General features: G+C 37.7%; 1 protein-coding gene across 5 annotated transcripts in view; it reads right to left on the minus strand.

Moving 5' to 3' along the window:
• The window catches only part of LOC134665896 (protein FAM13A), a 212,066-nt gene that overhangs the window by 10,183 nt on the left and 181,905 nt on the right, over positions 1-19,978 (minus strand). For 4 of the 5 annotated variants that reach the window (XM_063522943.1, XM_063522942.1, XM_063522941.1 and 1 more), the window contains exons 1-2: positions 14,994-15,147; positions 1,653-2,314 (exon numbers count right to left, since the gene is read on the minus strand). The exons of the other annotated variant lie outside the window; for it this stretch is intronic. The gene's annotated coding sequence lies outside the window, so the exon portion shown is untranslated. Of the gene's footprint in view, positions 1-1,652; positions 2,315-14,993; positions 15,148-19,978 lie in introns of those variants that run through there. 5 annotated transcript variants of the gene reach the window in all.

Genomic DNA, 19,978 nt, shown 5'->3' on the forward strand with positions numbered 1-19,978 from the left:
CAAACAGAAAACTGTGTTCACGTCTTTCCTGTAGACATACACAAGAGTTAAGGGCTATAAAGGTTAATTTTCTTATTTAACCCTTATCCACGTGTAAAGGTCCTCCTTTTATTTAGAGAACTATGATAAAATCATTACTTACATGCCCACAAGCTGTTAACTATTGCCCACAGGAGAGAAAAATGTACAGTTCGCGCGAACACACTAGTTTTCTCTCCTGTGGGCAATATAGTTAACAGCTTGTGGGCATGTAAGTAATGATTTTATCATAGTTCTCTAAATAAAAGAAGGACCTTTACACGTGATAAAGGTTAAATAAGAAAATTAACCTTTATAGCCCTTAACTCTGGTGTATGTCTACAGGAAAGACGTGAACACAGTTTTCTGTTTGACCCCAATGCAACTATTGACTGAAATATAAACCCGCTACGCTACTGTCATGCTTTTACTAATACCTAAATCTATGCTACTACCATACATTAATAGTTACAGCAGGTGCTGAATTAAATTTAACGAAACCTGTCTAAGCTACAGTAAGATTCTTCAAGGCAAGCGTCGACACGACACCCACGCACGAGTGCAGAATTGCAGATGCATATGTCGGCGGCCGATCGTAAGATCAGGCAGATCGTAATGTTCCTGTGTAATGTTTTGACTATAGTCACATTAAACCAATATATAGGTAGGATAGGTTCGTTAGGTTGCTTCATATGCGCGTAGCGGGGCTCCGTCGACTCAGAGAACGGGTCAAAGATTTTCACGTTTCACGATATGCCTAGGAATTTCACGATATGCCTGATCTTACGATCGGCCGCCGACACATACACTCGCCTTGCAATAAGACAACCTCGTTAGTGTGGTATCTCGTACCAAAATACCACCCACACTATGGAGTGGGACTGTGGGACCTGCACAAACATATTTGCATCTTAAAATAAAATTGCGAACAAAATTCTAGCTATTTTCTAAGAATTTAATCACCATGTACAGCTAGTCGACGTCAAAGATATGTTTACACTTTTGCACCTTCCTCATAGTCATAATAAGGCGAAAAATGTAAACATACTATCTTTGACATCGACGGTACTGAGCGAATACAACGTTACGAACTTGGTGGGCCGTGTCGCATTTGCCGAGAAGGATCTAGGTACTATTTGAATTAAAAAAACTCCATTAATCTAAGAGTTGTGATGTTTTCGTACCTAATAGGTATATTTAAGTCACAATATAACAAATAAAGCTGTAAAACCTGACTATAGTATATTTCGGACGGGAATCAGTTAAATTAGTTATTATCATTAGCCAACCAGAGCGACATGCTGGAAATAAACTTATATACCTTACACCCAGTCGCTCGTCTGCCGTTCCGAATGCCAAATCGGCTTGTCGCGAACAGTAGGTACCTACAATACCTACATGGTAACATTTAGTCTTCTGGAATCATTTGACTAGCGCGTGGCTAGCGTGTAGTATAAAATCCAACTCAAATATTACTCATAATAAACTTCTAGAGCAATTTAAAATAGTTCTAATTTTGTAAAAAGCGAGCTCAAAATTATATGAATACGTTTATAAGATAGCTTCATGTCTCAAATTGGGCGCACCAAAACAATACTGTCACTTACGAGTAAAAATAATTCAGGTTTACTTACAATACAGTATCTTGCAGCACCAACTATGGAGTCCAATATCCTGGAAATGTTGTCCCGACTGCGGCTGGCCAGGTCGCTTGGGGCCCCTACGGGCTGAACCCCGTCCAGAAATCCAAAACCAAACGCTTAACCACCGGGTTATTGCTTATCCTTTGATATAAAATAAACGGAAATAAACAAAACGAAACGGCAGGGCGGAAGCCAGCGCCGTTTTGACGGAGACTTGACACTTAACTTATATCTTAATGTAAAGTCTAAAAGGTTCCCGCAGTCTATTTGATGATGTCACTCCTTTGCACCGACATGTCTCGGTCGCGGCACATATTGGTACGGCACAAACAGTCAATATTATATTTAGTTTTTATACGATTTACGGCTGCTTTAAGAAATGTGTTGAAACTAGTCTGTAGTTTAGCATTGATGGGACGAGCGTGGGTTGAGGAGCTTGTTAGCTCACAACGCTAGTGAATCCTCTCCATGGTTACAAGCGTGGCACTTTCACAGGTGTTTTGAAAATGAAAAGTTAACGCGGCAGATTTTGCTCAATTATCGTCTATCATCTTTGATATTATTGTGATTCTGACACTGACACCGATGCCAAAAAAGTAGTATCAGAAGAGGTAGAATTTTGATTATTTTTTCTTCCGGGTTGCTGGCAAATTCTGAAACAAAAATAAATACATTTTAGCATCATAATATATTATACTACTTTGTAAAGTGAGGGGGTGTCATTTCATTATAAACGTCATATTTTCATTAAAAAAACTTTATTATTTATTAGAGTCCTCAGCAAGCTCCACTGCATTTTACCTTCCCAGCAAACAAACGGAATTTGGTTATCATTTTAAAACTAAGTGTTGGATTGTAATGAAACTGCACATAACTACATTGACATGAGGTATATCTAAGTCTGTAATACCATATCCTGTTGTATGTAAGTTCAGTTTCAGAGCAACCTAGCTAGTCGTTTTAAAATGAGAGCGTAACTATGTTTGTATATATGGAGGACCGAACTTGATGCGGGCGGACTCTTCTTAAATCGCGCGGTGTTAAGAGTAACGATATCACCAACACCATCTATCACATGATTCATAGGCCCCGATCACGCTCGGCTAAGCTTAGTATGTATGTAAACTTACATACTTGTACCTCAGTATGTACACACAACTAGAATCCATTAGCGGCTGACGCTATATGTCTCGCCCGACAGTTTGGTTTAGCTTGATGGATAGCCACTAGCGCAGTCATCGATATTCCATTGATCACTTGAATTAGCCGACAACTCCATATGTATACGTACTTACGTAGTTCCTTTAAATTTAGTAACCATACCTGGCATTAATGAAATGAACGCAACAAACAACATCTAGCGTTGTTGGATGGATTTCACCACGGAAAAGTAAACTACATTTACCACATTACCTAACCAAAACACGAAACTAGTGTAGGTAATTATATCTCTTTTCTGTTTCAAATAATTATTTTCGGAATTACAATTTGACACAAATATTGAATGAAAATATATAACTTTAGAAATATGCCTGAAAACATTTGTCTTTACAAATAAAACGTGATTTTGAATGCTTTCAGAATTAACAATTCAACACCCTCAAAATTTTGTTTCGAGTGCTACACAAAGTACTTAAAACTTTTTTTACTTTACGAATTCATACATAACCAAAAGGCAGAACAAAGAACCGTTGTGACCTAAAAAACTACGCGCTATGGTCCGAGACATACGCTAGGTTACGAATCTGAACAAAAGCTTGGCTCGGAGTTTGGCGTCTGTTCAAGGCTAAAGCTAGGAACGTCAAATCAATACCTAACCTAATGAAATTGGCTTGTTTCCTACGAGTTCATGGAATATTGTTGTTTTAGATCCAAGGTACAGTCCATGGGTTAGTGCTATTTAAGATATAAGTTACAGAATGATATTGGTAAAAACTCTGCTAAAGTTTCACTTTATACAATTCTGTTTCATAAACAACTGTTGTGTGAATGAAGTGTGTCTAAATCTGCACGTCTGCATGCACAGGTCTAGTCTAGAATGACGGTAGGAAATGTAATTAGTACAAGTACATCTATAAACTGAAGCACCGTAGGTACCTCGTAGGTACAATCGAAGTCAAAAATATGTTTACACTTTTGCACCTTATTACAAAGGAGTAGGTAATAAGGTGCAAAAGTGTAAACATATCTTTGAGGTCGACTGTACCAACATCAACATACTTAAGGCCCAGTAAGTTCGTGTTCTTCTCTCACTCGTGCCAGGAAGAGCGGATATCATGTTTTATAAATTTAATATTTTTGTACGTTTAAATAAAATAAAAAAGTAATCGATACATTTCCTCAAAAATGATATTACATATTTTTAGAAGCAATATTTATATTTTTAAGTTTTGTCCATAATTTGTTACAAATTTTTAAAGTGCATTTAGAAGAGAATAAAAAAATCAGGATTCGAATGGATAAATACAGTCCCTCTAGAAAGGCCTGAAGACTGCTAATTAAATTAATGGCAGCTCTATTGTAATCCAAAAAAGCGCAACGACTTTAAAAAAAATACGTTTTCGGACCCAACTACACCTTAACACATACAGGGCCAAGAACCCGACTGTCGGGTACACTGTTCGTAGCGATTACGCGCTACATACGGCACAGACGTGACTACGCGCTACGAGCGTAACTCGTAGCACTTAGTGGCAAAGAATGTGTTAATTCACCAACGGTTCACCTTATTATACCTTATGTCGTAGCAAGCCTTATTATACCTTATGTCGTAGCAAGCCTTATTATACCTTATGTCGTAGCAAGCCTTATTATACCTTATGTCGTAGCAAGCCTTATTATACCTTATGTCGTAGCAAGCCTTATTATACCTTATGTCGTGTCAGTTTTGCGCGGTAGGCGGCGCGTCACAGTTAGCTCGCTCGAATAAATATCGCAAATATTATTTAAAATGTCGCCAATTGACAGTGAACAAATAAAAATCATCCTTCAAAGTGTTTTACAACCTATAGAACAAAAAATCACGTCTATATTTAACAAACTAGACGAAATATCAAACGAAATAAGTGATCTAAAAACCGTTTCAAATGTGACAAAATGTGAAGGACCCACCAATCAACAAATCAAAACAACAAAACCTGGCTCGACGAACCAGACCAGTGTAACATCAACCCCCGCCGCATCGAGCAGTGCCTCAACGCCTACTAGCCGTCCCGCTCTTACGCACGCTCCCACCCGGCCAGTACGCAGCGCTGCGACCCGTTCTAAGGAACGACTCGCAGCTCAACGAAAGCCACCGCAGAAGCGAGAGCCGAACGGGCGATTAGCAATCTCTCAACCACGAACCGCCAACACGAAACCTAAGACAAAACAAGACAATGAAATTAAAATTGACCAAAATGAACCGCATTCCGTGATTCAAGACATAGTACATGACCTACCCCAGTCAAATGACGAGAATATAGACTTAACTTCAATAAATAAAATCGAAAACAATGACAATGACTGGCAAACATTTCAAACCCGTCACCACCGCCGGCGCAACTTCAAGCCATCCCTGAATATTAAAGGTACAGCAAAAAACACAGAAATAGGTGGAGTTCAAGTATTGAAGTATTTCCACGGATGTTACTTTGAAAAAGACACGTCCCCTGACAGTGTTATCAAACATTTAAAAACAATTCGTGACGATGTTCAATACACAGCCGAACTGATAAAATCAAAGCACGAAACGTATAATTCGTTTAAAATTGGCATTCCGATAGCCGTGTATGAAGATTTCTTAAATACAGATGTATGGCCTCTTAACACCAGCATTTCAGAATGGCAGCCCTTTCTCCGCCCGAGGGAGAAGCGATCTCCCAAATAAAAAACCATCACCTACCAAAATGCCAGATAAACCCACTTATATATGTGTAGTACACCAAAACATTAACCGCCTCGGAAATAAAACATCTAAATTAGAATGCGAATTACAACTCCAACAAGACCAGATTGACGTACTGTGCCTTACAGAACACTGGCTCCAGACGGCACAGATAACATCCGTCAACATCCTGAACTACGAGCTACGCGCCCAGTACTGCAGATCCACGAAAATGGGAGGAGGCGCCTGCGTCTACGCTAGGTCGGGACTAGTGACCATCGAGCGGAAAGAAGTCTGCAGCCTGTCCAAGGAGTCCCAATTTGAAACCTGTGCAGTTGAATGCGTAGGCCTCAACCTGATTGTGGTGTGTGTGTACAGACCTCCAAACGGTGACGTACATATTTTCTTTGCTAAATTATCCCGACTATTAAGCTTACCTGCCCTTCAAAACTACAAAGTGATTGTTGTAGGTGATATAAATATTGATTTATTAACTAAATGTAGTACCTAATTCCAAAAATTTGTTGTATACTATTAAACAGTTTGGTTATACACAATTAGTAACTACTCCAACTAGAATATCTAAATTGTCTAAAACATGTATTGACCATGTCTACTTATACAAATGTACCTAAAGCAGATATACGTAATGTGACCTGTGAGGATTTCCATGTTTCCGATCATCTAAGTACGTGCGTAACATTAAATATTCCTAAAATAACAACTTGCACACATACATTTAAACGTATCTTTTCCCAACAAAATATCAATAATTTCTATCTCGCCTTAGACTCTTATGACTGGGATTGTCTTTTAAACAAAAGCCCCTGTCCTGCAAAAACAATAGAACTCTTAGTGAATGTAATAAAACATTACTATGGCATTTATTTTCCATTTAAAAAAACTCAAATAAGACACAATGTTAATATATGGGTCAACGATAAAATTCGTCAGTTACGCTACGATATCGGTAGTATAAAAACTAAATTATTAAAAACCCCTCATACCACCGAACGGCTTTGTGATAGCTTGCTATTGCTAGAATCAGAATTTTGGACCGCGTTAAAAGATGCACGAAGTGAATATGTAAACAATCAGATATCCAACAGCCAAGACGACATGAGCCGCCGCGTCTGGCGTGTCATTTCGTCCGAAGCATGTAGATCTAAAAAAGGTAAGAGTAGTGCGATTGATGTTCTCGTGAGCGCGTCGGCTGGCGAATGCGAAGGCGCGCGCGCATCCTCGGCGGCCGATCAGCTGAACCGGTACTATGCGCACACGTGCGATAACAATACAAAGCCCTGTGTAAACACCGCCCTCGCGTACTTAGAACGACACCTTATGTCATTATCACTAACGTTTCATTTCGAATACTTCACATTATCAGATATAATAACCGCTTTTAAAAACATTAAACGAAAAGAATCAAAAGATATTAACGAAATGTCGACGCACGTTCTCGATTACCTTCCGCCTGTTGTTATTTCAATATTGCTTAATATGTTTAATAAATGCATGACTGTAGGTGTGTATCCCGATGTCCTAAAATTGGTAAAGGTTCAACCAATCTACAAAGGTAAAGGTGAGATGCATCTACCTAAATGTTTTCGACCAATATCGTTAATACCTATAATTTCTAAAGTTTTTGAATACATGTTAGTCTTCAGATAATGAAACACTTTGTTTCAAACAACTTATTGAACAAACAGCAGTTTGCATACCAAGCTGGGCGCTCAACCACACACGCGGCGCGAGACCTGGTGGAGCGTGTCCTTACGCACCTCGAGGGGGGGCGGCAGGTCGCAGCGATATTCTGCGACCTCTCGCGCGCCTTCGAGATGATCGACCACTCGCTGCTACTTAAGAAACTCGAACGCTACGGTTTTAAAGGTAAAATATACGACGCAATTGCTTCGTTCTTAACAAATCGGAAACAAACAACCTACGTCCTAAACTCAAAATCGAAACCCGAAACTATCAGTGGTTGTTCTGTTCCTCAAGGATCTACCATGGGGAATAATCTTTTTTTAATTCTAGTAAACGATAAGTATTACAACAGCCTGCCCCGAACATGAGTATGTCATGTTTGCGGATGACACTTGCGTTATTGTTAATGCCGAAAATCTTACAACATTGAAACATAACGTCAACAAAGCAATGCTCGAAATAACCAAATGGTTCACAGCCAACGGCATGCTTTTGAACATCGAAAAAACCAATTTAATTCATTTTCAACTACGCACTGCTGCTACTGACGAGTTAAATATAGAAGTAAATAATGTAACGGTCCCTCAAGTACGTCAAGTCAAGTACTTAGGCTTCATTATCGACGCTGGCCTTACGTGGAGTGCGCACATTGACGCGCGCTGCGACAAACTAGCCTCGGCCAATTACGCACTTTCCAGACTTGTAAACAGCCTATCTACTGAAAACCTGAAAAAGGCGTACTACGGCTACTTCCATTCCATACTTATTCAGGGCGTAGACCTATGGGGAACAGCAGCCGACCGAGACAGACTGTTTAAATTACAAAAACGCGCATTACGCCTAATTGATAACAAACCATTAGACTACCCGGCACAAGAATTGTTCAGGAAGCATAAAATACTCACGTTACCAAGTATTTATATACAAATAGCCTGCACACATGTAAGGGAAAATCTACATAATTACATAATTCTCACTAGGACTGATGTTAGAAGCACTCGCCGACAAAACCCGCTACTTGTTCCGAGATATAGGCTAGCAAAGTTTCGAAAGTCGCTGGGTGTCATGGGACCCAAATTATATAATTCACTACCTAAGGTAATAGTTGATTCCGCCAGTGACCAAATATTTGCACGTAATTTAAAAAAGCTGCTCCTAGAAAAAGCTTACTACACTACCGATGAATTCCTCACAGGGAACAACCAACATCTTTAAACTAAATTGTAAACTGACAAATAGATAATTAATTTATAAATATTATGACATATATATTATTTTAATAATTTAATTTGTTTTTAATGTATAAAAGTATATGACTTTTCTTGATTAAAGTACTTACTTATAATTATTATTACAATGAGATGAAATTTTCCGCACTATGTAAATATTGATGAACTGTTGACATGTAAAATATTACTTTTTACCAATAAACGCTATCTATCTATCTATCTAATAATGACTTACGAATGGTCACGTAACCGTGTCGACGAGTGTTGTATCACCGCCCACACTGTTATCTGAACATACGTGGACCTTATGCCTTTTGTAATAAGGTCCACCGATGTACAATTAGGAGTGTCGCTGTTCGTACATCGCTACTGACTTGAGCCAGGCGTGTCTCACTCCGCGATTTTGTCGCTTTGCTACAGGTAGCTAAAAGTACATCCGTTCGGTCCCAATTTTGGGGTTTGCCATAGCGCGTGGCGCTGTCGCTACCTAGCGGCCATATCTGTGCTGATCGTAACAGATGCGTTTTGTTAAAGAGTGAGTCTTCTGTACTTAGTAATATTCTGTGCTTGAGCTAGCCATACAAGTCGAATTATTGATTTGGTCGTTGAAAGCATTTTCTAATCCAATTTCCGTGTCCATTCAATACAATATATTATTTAAATAGACGTATTTGTTATCCTCCTAAGACCCAGCCATACAAATGAAAAATGCAAAATTTGCCACAGAAATTTGAACCTACAACGTAGGAAATAGAGTTATTTTGCATCGTTCAAAAACTGAACGAAACAAAGCGAAAGGAACTCTGTTCCAATCGGTTATGAACTATGATTTAAATGAAATTCGGGAAATGAATTAGAAACTCACTAGATATGAAATAGTAAAGATATGTGACGTTCCACTAAAAAAGGTACCTTACGGTGGCTAGCGCCGCGATTCGGGAAATGAATTGGAGATCCACTAGATATGAAATAGTGAAGATATGTGACGTTCCGCGGAAAGGGTACCGTATGGTGGCCGGCGCTTACGTCGCATAGCGTCGCAATAATATTGGAGCGGCGTTAATGATAGCGTTACGGCTCGGCCACGACATTGAGCGACTTGCGACGGCGGCAGCGATAACCATGGCCTAGAGTGTGACACAGCGATCGGACCTTTCGCTCCAACCTATGGTTATCGCTGCCGCCGTCGCAAGTCGCACGATGTCGTGGCCGAGCCGTAAGCGCCAACCGCCATAAGGTACATCCATGGGATGTCACATATCTTTACTATATCGTATCTAGTTAATCTCTAATTCTTTTCCCGAATCGCGCCGTTTGTTTTACAAGGTGTAGTGATAGTTACTGAAGAGCTGTGGCCTTCGTTGGCAATAAGTGGTATTGTCTGATTGCTTAATTAACTAAATGAAGGTGCCCATGAATGGATATTAATTTTGTCAAATATATCCCCATGGGGCAACCGCACCTATTTGACTTTTACACGCAGGTAAATACGAGGGGAAGACTGAAAGTTTGTAGAATAGAGAAATTTGTAGTAATGAGAGAGAGCGAGAGAGAAGTAGGCCGTCACTCTTTGCTTTAATGGGTGCTTAAACGCTCTCTGGTCACGCATACAAATTTTCATTAGGGTAGAGCCACCGTGTATCGCACACGTCTCTTTCTCCCAAAGCTCTTTTTGTATTGCGATTTTAGGTACAGTCGCCATCAGATATATCGGAGCGGCCAAGGTGTTCACAATATCTTAACAAGCACTCTAACGCCTTGACAATAGAGGCGTGCTCAGATATTTGTGAGCAACTTGGCCGCTCCGATATATCTGATGGCGACTGTACTCAGAGGTTTTGTGTAAAAATTATAAGATACTATCAAGTTAAGTACCTTTAAAAGTATGAATAGGTATAAATATATACTATTGCTCGCAGTAGGCAAGAAGTCAATAAACAAACAGCCTAGAACTAATGTATTTCGGCTTAAAACAAAACATTAACTAACTTCTTAGCAAGTCCATCTTAGTTTACAAAAGCTTTTGTTTCAAAACAATTTAGATTCTTCAAACAACTTCCCTAAATTGTTTATTCGTTGGTCCCGCTCCACCGAACAAACAAACAAAAGACTAGGCGCTCCGCGTGTTACATAAGCGTAGCAACTGCGTAGTAGCCTTTTGCGTAGCGGCGCGACGTAGCGTAGGGGGCCTACGAATCACGTAGCACCGGAGTGAAAATTCCAATAACGGCCCGATTAGAACTTTAACGGCCCAATTCGAACTTTTAGATACGTTAGTTAATAGATCTAGAAACGATATGGATTAGATATGTCAGTGTCAAATGTGACGTTTTTCTACTTTCTAGATCTATTAACTAACGTATCTAAGGGTAACATTCCATTTCCAACGACAGCTGCACTACTGCACACTTACGTTCGAATTGGGCCGTATGATACGACAGTTAATAGATCTAGAAACGATATGCCTCTTTTTGTTCGAACAAAAACGTCACTTTTGACACTGACACATCTAATCCATATCGTCTCGGGCAGTTCGAATCGGGCAGTAAGAAGCCTTATTTAGATAAACAATAGATACCGATATCGTACAGTATTTGCTCGTGTTACATGCCACACCCGGTATATACCTACTTAACGCTATATTTCAGGTATACATATATATCAAATAATTATCACCTCAGTCACTGAAAAGAGTAAGAACGATCGATTGGAAACCCATGTTAACGACCTATCGCTGGCCAACTAACGTTGACCTCGGATAAACGCCATGACCAAGGCTGGCTACATATACGGACAGGAAAGACTCATCATTTAGCGAAAACCGATGTTATGACCGTGTTTATACTATACTCGCGGCTCTATTCGGGAAATGAATTAGATACTCACTAGATATGAAATAAGAAAGATATGTGACGTTCAAAAGTATAAAAAGTATGTGTTATGTGTGCAAAAGGTACCTTATCGCGACTGGCGCCGCGATTCGGGAAATTAATTAGAGATTCACTAGATATGAAATAGTGAATGTGACGTTCCACGGAAAAGGGTACCTTATGGCGGCCGGCGCTTACGTCGCATAGCGCTGCAATAATATTGGAGCGGCGTTAACAATAGCGTAAGCGCCAACCGCCATAAGGTACCTTTACGCGTGGGACGTCACATATCTTTAATATATTTATCTAGTTTATTTCAGGGCTCACATCGATTTTTGTTCTCTCTCTCGGTTAGAAGCTCTTTGTTAAGGCTTCATGAAATATTTATTTCCCTAATTCATTTCCCGAATCACGCCGTAAGTAGCCTGAAGTATATGTACTGTACCTACCTATAATGCCGCCAACATATTTGTTAAATTCTATTTATTAATAGCTTAAGTCTAAACGTCCTAACCTAATGTACCTTATATTATATGTCCTAAGATACTGGAGCAAGCTGTGGTTACCTATAATAGGACAAACGTCTACCTTTAATGTTATGTAAGCTACTGATTCCTTTTTCATGATGTATTGTCTGTTGGTGATCCTAAATAAATAAAATAAAAAAATAAAATAAACCATACAAAGTCTTTTACTTAACTAAAATAGAAAGAAATCTGCATATATTTTTTTTAATAACACCTCAACGATTGCCTCCGCGTAGCCTTCTTCAATTCAGAGGTTATCTTGGTTATCGTTATCGCATACAGAGACAGACTGCCGTATTCGAACTTCAAAATATTCACAAGAGACGACACGTACTAGATCCATTCTAGATACGTTATAGTTTAAATATCAACTAGTTCTCTTTTGCAGCGCAATTCGGGCAACCAATGTCACTTTTACGTTAGATAGAGTAAGATATCTATTAGATGTGAATTGGATCTCTAAGTATCCTGTGGAAATCGTTCAAGAGTATCTCCAGAATCGCGCAAATGTCAAATTTGACAGGTTAGATTTTAAACATATCGTTATCGTATCTTGGTGATGTCTAAAAGATATCTAATAGATGTCTATTTCAAAATCCGAATCGGGCCCAGAGTAGGTAGATATAAGTAGGCTGCCAATTAATCAATTTGGAAGAATAAAATTAGGAGAAGCATCTAACGTTGTGTAATGGTTTTTAGCTAACTAACTACTATATTTAAAGAGTAGCAACACTCTTTAGTAAAATATGTATCTATTTTTTCGACTTCTTTAGTAACAATAATACCTAAAGAAATAAAATAAATGAATGAAATAATCGGACTCTGCTGAATACTTTAACTTGAAGTACATAATATAAATCCGAACATCTCTTTTTAGCAATGTTAATCATAGGTAATTCGATTAGATTCAAAATCTGATATACACTGTTTCGTGCATTTGCGTACCTAATGTGATATCGTCTAATAACATCAAAAGCAAATTCTATCGACTGAGTATACCGCAACATATTTTAGTGATGTAGGTGCAGTATTCGGGCTGCAGCAAATATTTTTTTTATTTCTTATAATATCTATTTATAGGCCTAAGCATTATTTTAGTATTTTAGTTTAAAAAGCCTTTTCCAGATTTAAGCATGGGAGTAAAATATAAGTTCTCAGAGAAAACACGGCGCACTATACTTCGTTTTTTTAGCATTAGAAATTAGGTAAACAATCTTGATGTGTCTTTTAATTGAAAAACACATTTTAAAAATAAGTTACGGCAAATACGTAACAATTATGAATCTAATACGATCATTTATATTCTCCTGCTTTCATAAGTAATAGTTATTGATTTTTAAAAAGCGTTTTTCAATTAAAAGACATGCCAAGATCGCTTACCTTCTTTCAAGTTCTTTCTAATGCTAAAAAAACGAACTAATAATATTTACCTACTTGTTCATTCACTGTTCCATTAGAATCATTTATTCATGCAATGTGCATTACAGGCAATGAACACCGGTGTTAGAAATGATTTTTGTTCTCTATAATAAGTTGGGAAAATATTCTTACGTTTGTGTTAGAGTTAGACCAAGAAAAGTCTGCAGCGATTTTGATAGCCCACGCAGTGCAAGTGTTATCTATACGTCATAATTTCATAGAAGTTTGACGTTGAAAAAAACACTTGCACTGCGTGGGCTCTTAAAATCGGTGCAGACTTTTCCTGGTCTACCTCTAAAACATAAATTGCATCGAACTCGGCAAGTTTGCTTAATCGTGTGAAGTCTAATTCCGTCTTCCGTGCGCGGGTGGTGCAGTCGGAAATGTACGCCGACCAGTTTATAGCTATGGTAATATCTTTAACTAGGTATGTCAGGCGTATCTCACTCCGCGATTTCGTCGCTTTGCTACAGGTAGCTAAAAGCACATCCGTTCGGCCCCAATTTTGGGGTTTGCCATAAGCCGCGCGTGGCGCTGTCGCCACCTAGCGACCATATCTGTGCTGACCGTAACAGACGCGTTTTGTTAGAGAGTGAGTCTTCTGTACTTAGTACTATTATTTATTCTGTGACTATGTTTAGCTGGCCATCTACCTGAATGAAATCTCTTCTCTCTCTCTCTCTTGAATAAGAAAACGGGTTTCGACGTAGGTACGTTTAAAACGAACTTATTTTTTATGAGTATATACGAGTATCATGCATTTTTCAGCACTACGGCCTAATTTAAAACAACAACAAAATAAAAGTTAACAAAAAATTGTTAATTCTATTTTACCATAATTATTTGGCAAAAAATAAACACTCCTCGGGCTCCTAATATTCTAATACGTACCACCTAAAAGAAATATATTATAGAGTTATTTTAAGGGATAACATAAGTTTTATGAAAATTTTAAAGTCGATTTGTTATTGAAATATAAAGTTATCTTACCAATAGTGTAGTTGTAATTATTGTTGATTATATACATTTTTAGTAATATTTTTTGTCGTACCCGACCTAACCCAAGTACCTAATTTAATGAAGTTTTGTTTAGTTAACTGATGATATTTTAAATTATTGATAGGACTTATGTGAAATAATATGTAAGTACTTAAATAAACATAAAATTGTATCCGATGTTTTATCCATCCGCCTTCTTTACGCCAATATGTATTTCTTACACTGGGTGTATTTTTAGTACAATATAATTATTGTTAGTTTAGGTTTAAGTAAGATATATAAAATTCAATGAACCGGTAGTGGCTTGACCCGGTTTCATCGGAGCGGGGCGTGTCTCTTATCATTGTTGCCGAAGCTCGCATAACCCTTGGCTTATGTCTGTTAAGATCGATTGTTTTACATTCTACTGTATCCATAACACTATTATCTTAAGAACATACAACCAAACTGAGCTCAATGTTTTTTATGCGATTAAAAACATTATCGTGTATTATTTTTCTAAATCCTGCATTAACAGCTCCGAACCATCATTCTATGTCTATTCAATATATTGACAATAAACAGGCTTATTGTATTTATAAATCTCTCTCGAAATAAATAACAATATGAAATCGCGCAGACTACCTATTTACTCCGGAAGTGTCGCACAAGAAACGTCCTTGAGTCTCAAGGTTCGTTAGATAAAACTGGCGCAAAATTGCCTAAAACGAGCTTACCTTTGTTTGTGGTTATATCCGTGGGTAAATATTGCTGATTGAATGTGCGTTTTCTTATTGAAGGACGGCGGCGGGTTAACAAGACGGCGGACGTCCGCGCGCGGGCTCCCGGCTTCACCGACTGAGGGGCTGGGCTCGACGGGCGTAGTGATGCCGGTAAATATTTACATCGATAGGGAAATTATATTATGGAATCCTTCTCCTTGCCTCGTTCTCCTCAGTGCAGAGGGTAGCACCTATGCAGATCACATGATTCCGGATGGCAGAGTTCCAGGCCTTTCGATCTCTTGTGACTTTGATAGGTAACGATTTGCTGACCTAATCAGACCAGCGTGAGACTGCAGCCACACCCTCCTTTCTTCTACCGATCCAGTGACTATAACTTTTTCCAGGTTCAGTCTTCCTAGATATTATGGGATAATATCTATAATATCCCTTAGTCCTAGTGACATTGATTTTGCTAGATTCTTGCATGTGTGAAATTTATGACACAAAGTCATAAATTTCACAAGTTACTTATCTGACTTATTATGGTTCATACTTGGTTAACGGCGACACCCTGTAAAGCTTATTTATGGGAACTGTATAAGTATCTAAGTAACTAAGGAATATTGAACTTCATCATAAAGTTTGATGCATGTCGGTAACATTTTAGGGGATATTTTCTAAAATATTTTCTGTTTTGTCCTAAGGTGACTGGTAGAGAATAACTCATGGCATTAATTTTGCCTTTTGTACAGTTTATCTTTTGTGCAATAAAGTTTAAATAGATAAACTAATTAAATATGTATGTAGGTAGGTACCTAAGTACTATTCTCATATTTATGGTGTAAACTTTAACGGGTGTTGTTAAACGTTTCAGTTATTTATTGTATATGTTAGCAGAAGGTATATTTTAGTCCGTTAGATAGGTACTTTGTTTTGGTCTAACTTTGTAAGTAAGATTTGAACTAAGTAGCACCCAGATAGTCGACCGGATATGCTTACCGGCCATGCTTGGGCAATATTTACAGATTACCAAATTTTGCCGAGATCACCAAAAATTAATACAGTAAAATAAATATGAATGTTAGAGGAAAAGTCGAGGTTATCGATAAAGCACTCGTCCATCACTATTAGTATGTAAACATGTAGAAGCGCACGCCGGCCGGCGAGGCTCGGGCCGTGCCTACAGATCACCGAGTTTTGCCGAGCGCAGAACATTCCGTCATACACTAAATACGCCCGCGACTTCGTCCGAAGTCGTTAAGAGCCCTTCAACGTGCACACTAGCGCCACAGCTAAATAATCGTAATTATTTAAATTTAACGAAATATATCGAAAAAAGGGGGCCGCTACGGACTGTATTGTGTATTTAAGTAACTTTTGAATACATCAAACTAGTTTTTGGTTTACTAACGAATGGGCCAAAATCGTTTCCCAAAGTATCACATCCCAAACTATGTTTCCCAAATTATCATTTCCCAAAAAAATTTTTGGCAAAACAACTTATCGCAAATTTTCAGTTAGCAATAGTCTTTTCTGGCAAGTTATTGTTTAGCAAATAATTACTTGGACAAGTTTCATTTTACCAAATATTATTTAGTCAAATGTATCATTAAGCATAACTTACATGTCCCAAAATATTGCATGGCATACAATTTACATACCAATAAAGTGGAGGCTGCAGAATTTTATTTGTCTAGTATTTAACTGATCATTACATATACATAGTAAAATGTAACGTCAAAAAAAACATTCTTACTGCCAAAAATATGTAGTAAATGATCACTAAAATTAAAACTCCATTTTAATTTAATATAAAATGACAACCAAATTTGTTACATCTTGCTATTCTATTAAAGCAAATAACACCAAAGTAATCATTATAACCCAAAAATAGTAAAAAAACACCAATATTTAAACCACATTTTAGTTTAAAAAGTCAAGCAAATTTTTTACATCTCGTTATTCTATTAAATTAATTATTCCACTTCGCTGACCTTTTTCTAGTACATAGTATTTCGTTTCTGTAAGGATCGCAGCTCTAACCTAACCTAACCCACTTTTCTAATAGCATTTCGATTCTGTGAGGGTCACAGTTCTAACCTAACCTAACCCACTTTTCTGATAGCGGTTCCGTTTTGTGAGGATCGCAGTTCAAACCTAACCCAACCCACCCAAATTACGTAGAATTTAACGTACCTATATTAACATAACAAAAAGTAAAAATTTAAATTTGTCAAATTTGCGAAGTGACAATTTTGACCAAACATCTTTTTTGGAATATAATATTAGACAATAAAAAACGTTTGCTAAATAAGTTTTTGTCCTAATAACATTTGACAAAGTAAAATCATGCCAAATGATAATTTGACCAAATAAATTATATGCGAAGTGTAACTTTGCTAAAGGTTCCTTTGGGAAATGAAACTATTGCGATAAGTTTGTTGGGAAGTGAAATTTGGCGAAATGTATTTGGCCGAAACGAAAGTACACCCTAGTTTTTATGTTGCTGGATTTGTCAATCTATGCGTCCAAAGTTAAAACGGCCCTTTTTTGTTTTGAGTTCCTGAGATTGACGAAACCAGCAACATAAAAACTAGTTTGATGTATTCAAAAGTTACTTAAATACACAATACAGTCCGTAGCGGCCCCCTTTTTTCAATATCTTTCGTTAAATTTAAATAATTACGATTATTTAGCTGTGGCGCCAGTGTTTTTTTTTTTAACCATGGCTTACACTGTTTGGCCGCGCCTGGGGCCAGTTACAGTTTGCGGTGTGAGTGGGATCAGTGTTCACGTTGAAGGGCTCTTAAATAATTAAAAACTCATTTTCAGCTCCTTAAGAAATAAAAAAAACGTTTTTATCGTGGGGCGGACAACATTTATACAACTTGTTTTTTTATTTCAAGGTTAAACCGTTAAACGCCATTCGTTGTATGTCAGTATCTTAGTAATTTTAAGTCTTATGGAATGTATTCACTTTTATACCTGTGGATATAGTTTGTGCCATTCACGACTATATACCTTCTAAGGTCTACGCAACAGTCCGAATATAAGTCGCCGAAAATAAAGTTTGGGTTACACAGTGCACACCCACTCACTGCTAAAACTGGCACGTTTTGTCTTGACAAAAACCCTTTGCCCTACCTACCTCTGAAAGGCTTGCCTTTGTGGAAGATTTTCGTTACTGAGCGGAAAATACCTGCTACGAGTTATGACGTAGCTGCAAATTAACTTGGCAGTGGTAAGAAGGTAGATTGTAATTTTACAATTTGTAATGTGTTTGAACCGGTTTTGATATGACTCTGACATTCGTCTTGGTGACGCGCATCGCGTACGACTTTCACTTAATTTTGCATTCACATATCATTGTGAGCTATATGTATGTACATGTACGGTCGTGTCAAAATAACAGCAATATGTTTGTCATGTTGTTATTTCTTCATTCTTAATAAAGTTATTTCTATAGATATTAAAAATAAAACCGGACAAGTGCGAGTCGGATTCGCCCACGGAGGGATCCGTACCTTTTAGTATTTGTTGTTATAGCGGCAACAGAAATGCATCATCTGTGAAAATTTCAACTGCTAGACAGCTGCAACTGCAACTATCACGGTTCATGAGACAGCCTGGTGACAAACAGACGGACAGACAGGCGGACGGGATGGACAGAGGAGTCTTAGTAATAGTGTCCCGTTTTTACCCTTTGGGTACCTACGGAACCCTAACATAGTACAAAAAAACACAAAACCTGTAACGAAATGTTAAGTCTGGATCGGGCTCTAGCTTAGCATTTTTTGAAGGGCTAGCTTACTGCCGTATTCGAACTTCAAGATATTCACAAGAGACGACACGTACTAGATCCATTCTAGATACGCTATAGTTTCTAGATATCAACTAGTTCTCTTTTGCAACGCAATTCGGGCAACCAATGTCACTTTTACGTTAGATAGAGTAAGATATCTATTAGATGTGAATTGGATTTATATGTCATATCCTGTGGAAATCGTTCAAGAGTATCTCCAGAATCGCGCAAATGTCAAATTTGACAGGTTAGATCTTAAACATATCGTTATCGTATCTTGGTGATGTCTAAAAGATATCTAATAGCCTAATAGATATCTATCAGCCGTATTCGAACAATGAGATACGTCAAATACTAGATATTGAAACGATATGGATTAGATATGTCAGTGTCAAACAAGTGTCAAAATTGACATTTCTTCAAACAAAACTGTCACTTTGGACACTTGTTTGACACTGACATATCTATTCCATATCTTTTCAATATCTAGTATTTGACGTATTTCATTGTTCTAATACGGCTGTATTTCAAAATCAGAATCGGGCATTTAGAGTCGGTCGTTTCAGTTTCTAAAAGTCATAGCGAGAACAGAGCTACTTCAGTTCAGAGGCCGTTTAAAGCTAAGAAAATTCCCCCTGGGAATTAGGCTCCCACTTAGTTTAAAAAAGACGTAACCACAATATTTGCTTTTCTGGATTTGTTTAACCTTTACAGATATTTTCTTTGCAGATATATAAATATAGATTACTAATTAAGAGATTATAAACCCTTCAACGTACATTTTATAAAAAAATGTTTACAAGAAAAAAATATTGCTTGCTAAGCTATGTAGGTGTACTAAATAATATGTAGGTATACTGGGTGGTTTTAGCGTCATGATCCTGAATGTCAAAAACGTGGTAAGATGGTCATACTCAACAAATTTCCACGTGGGACTAGAACCACGAAACCGCGTTTAAAATTCTAATGCACACCTTTAGGGTCCGAAGTAGACGTATATACGTGATTAATTATTTCTTTGAATGCTAAAATAGGAGTCCCACATACGTATATACCTATACCAGTATGAATTCACGTAAATGATATGACTTATATACCGAGCGTATATGTATATTACGAGGTATAGTTTTTCACGATTATCATATAATTCCCATGGGAAACCTTTTTCAGTATGGCCATCATAATACATTTTTAA

Source organism: Cydia fagiglandana, chromosome 7, assembly GCF_963556715.1.
Source record: "Cydia fagiglandana chromosome 7, ilCydFagi1.1, whole genome shotgun sequence".
Taxonomy (NCBI): domain Eukaryota; kingdom Metazoa; phylum Arthropoda; class Insecta; order Lepidoptera; family Tortricidae; genus Cydia; species Cydia fagiglandana.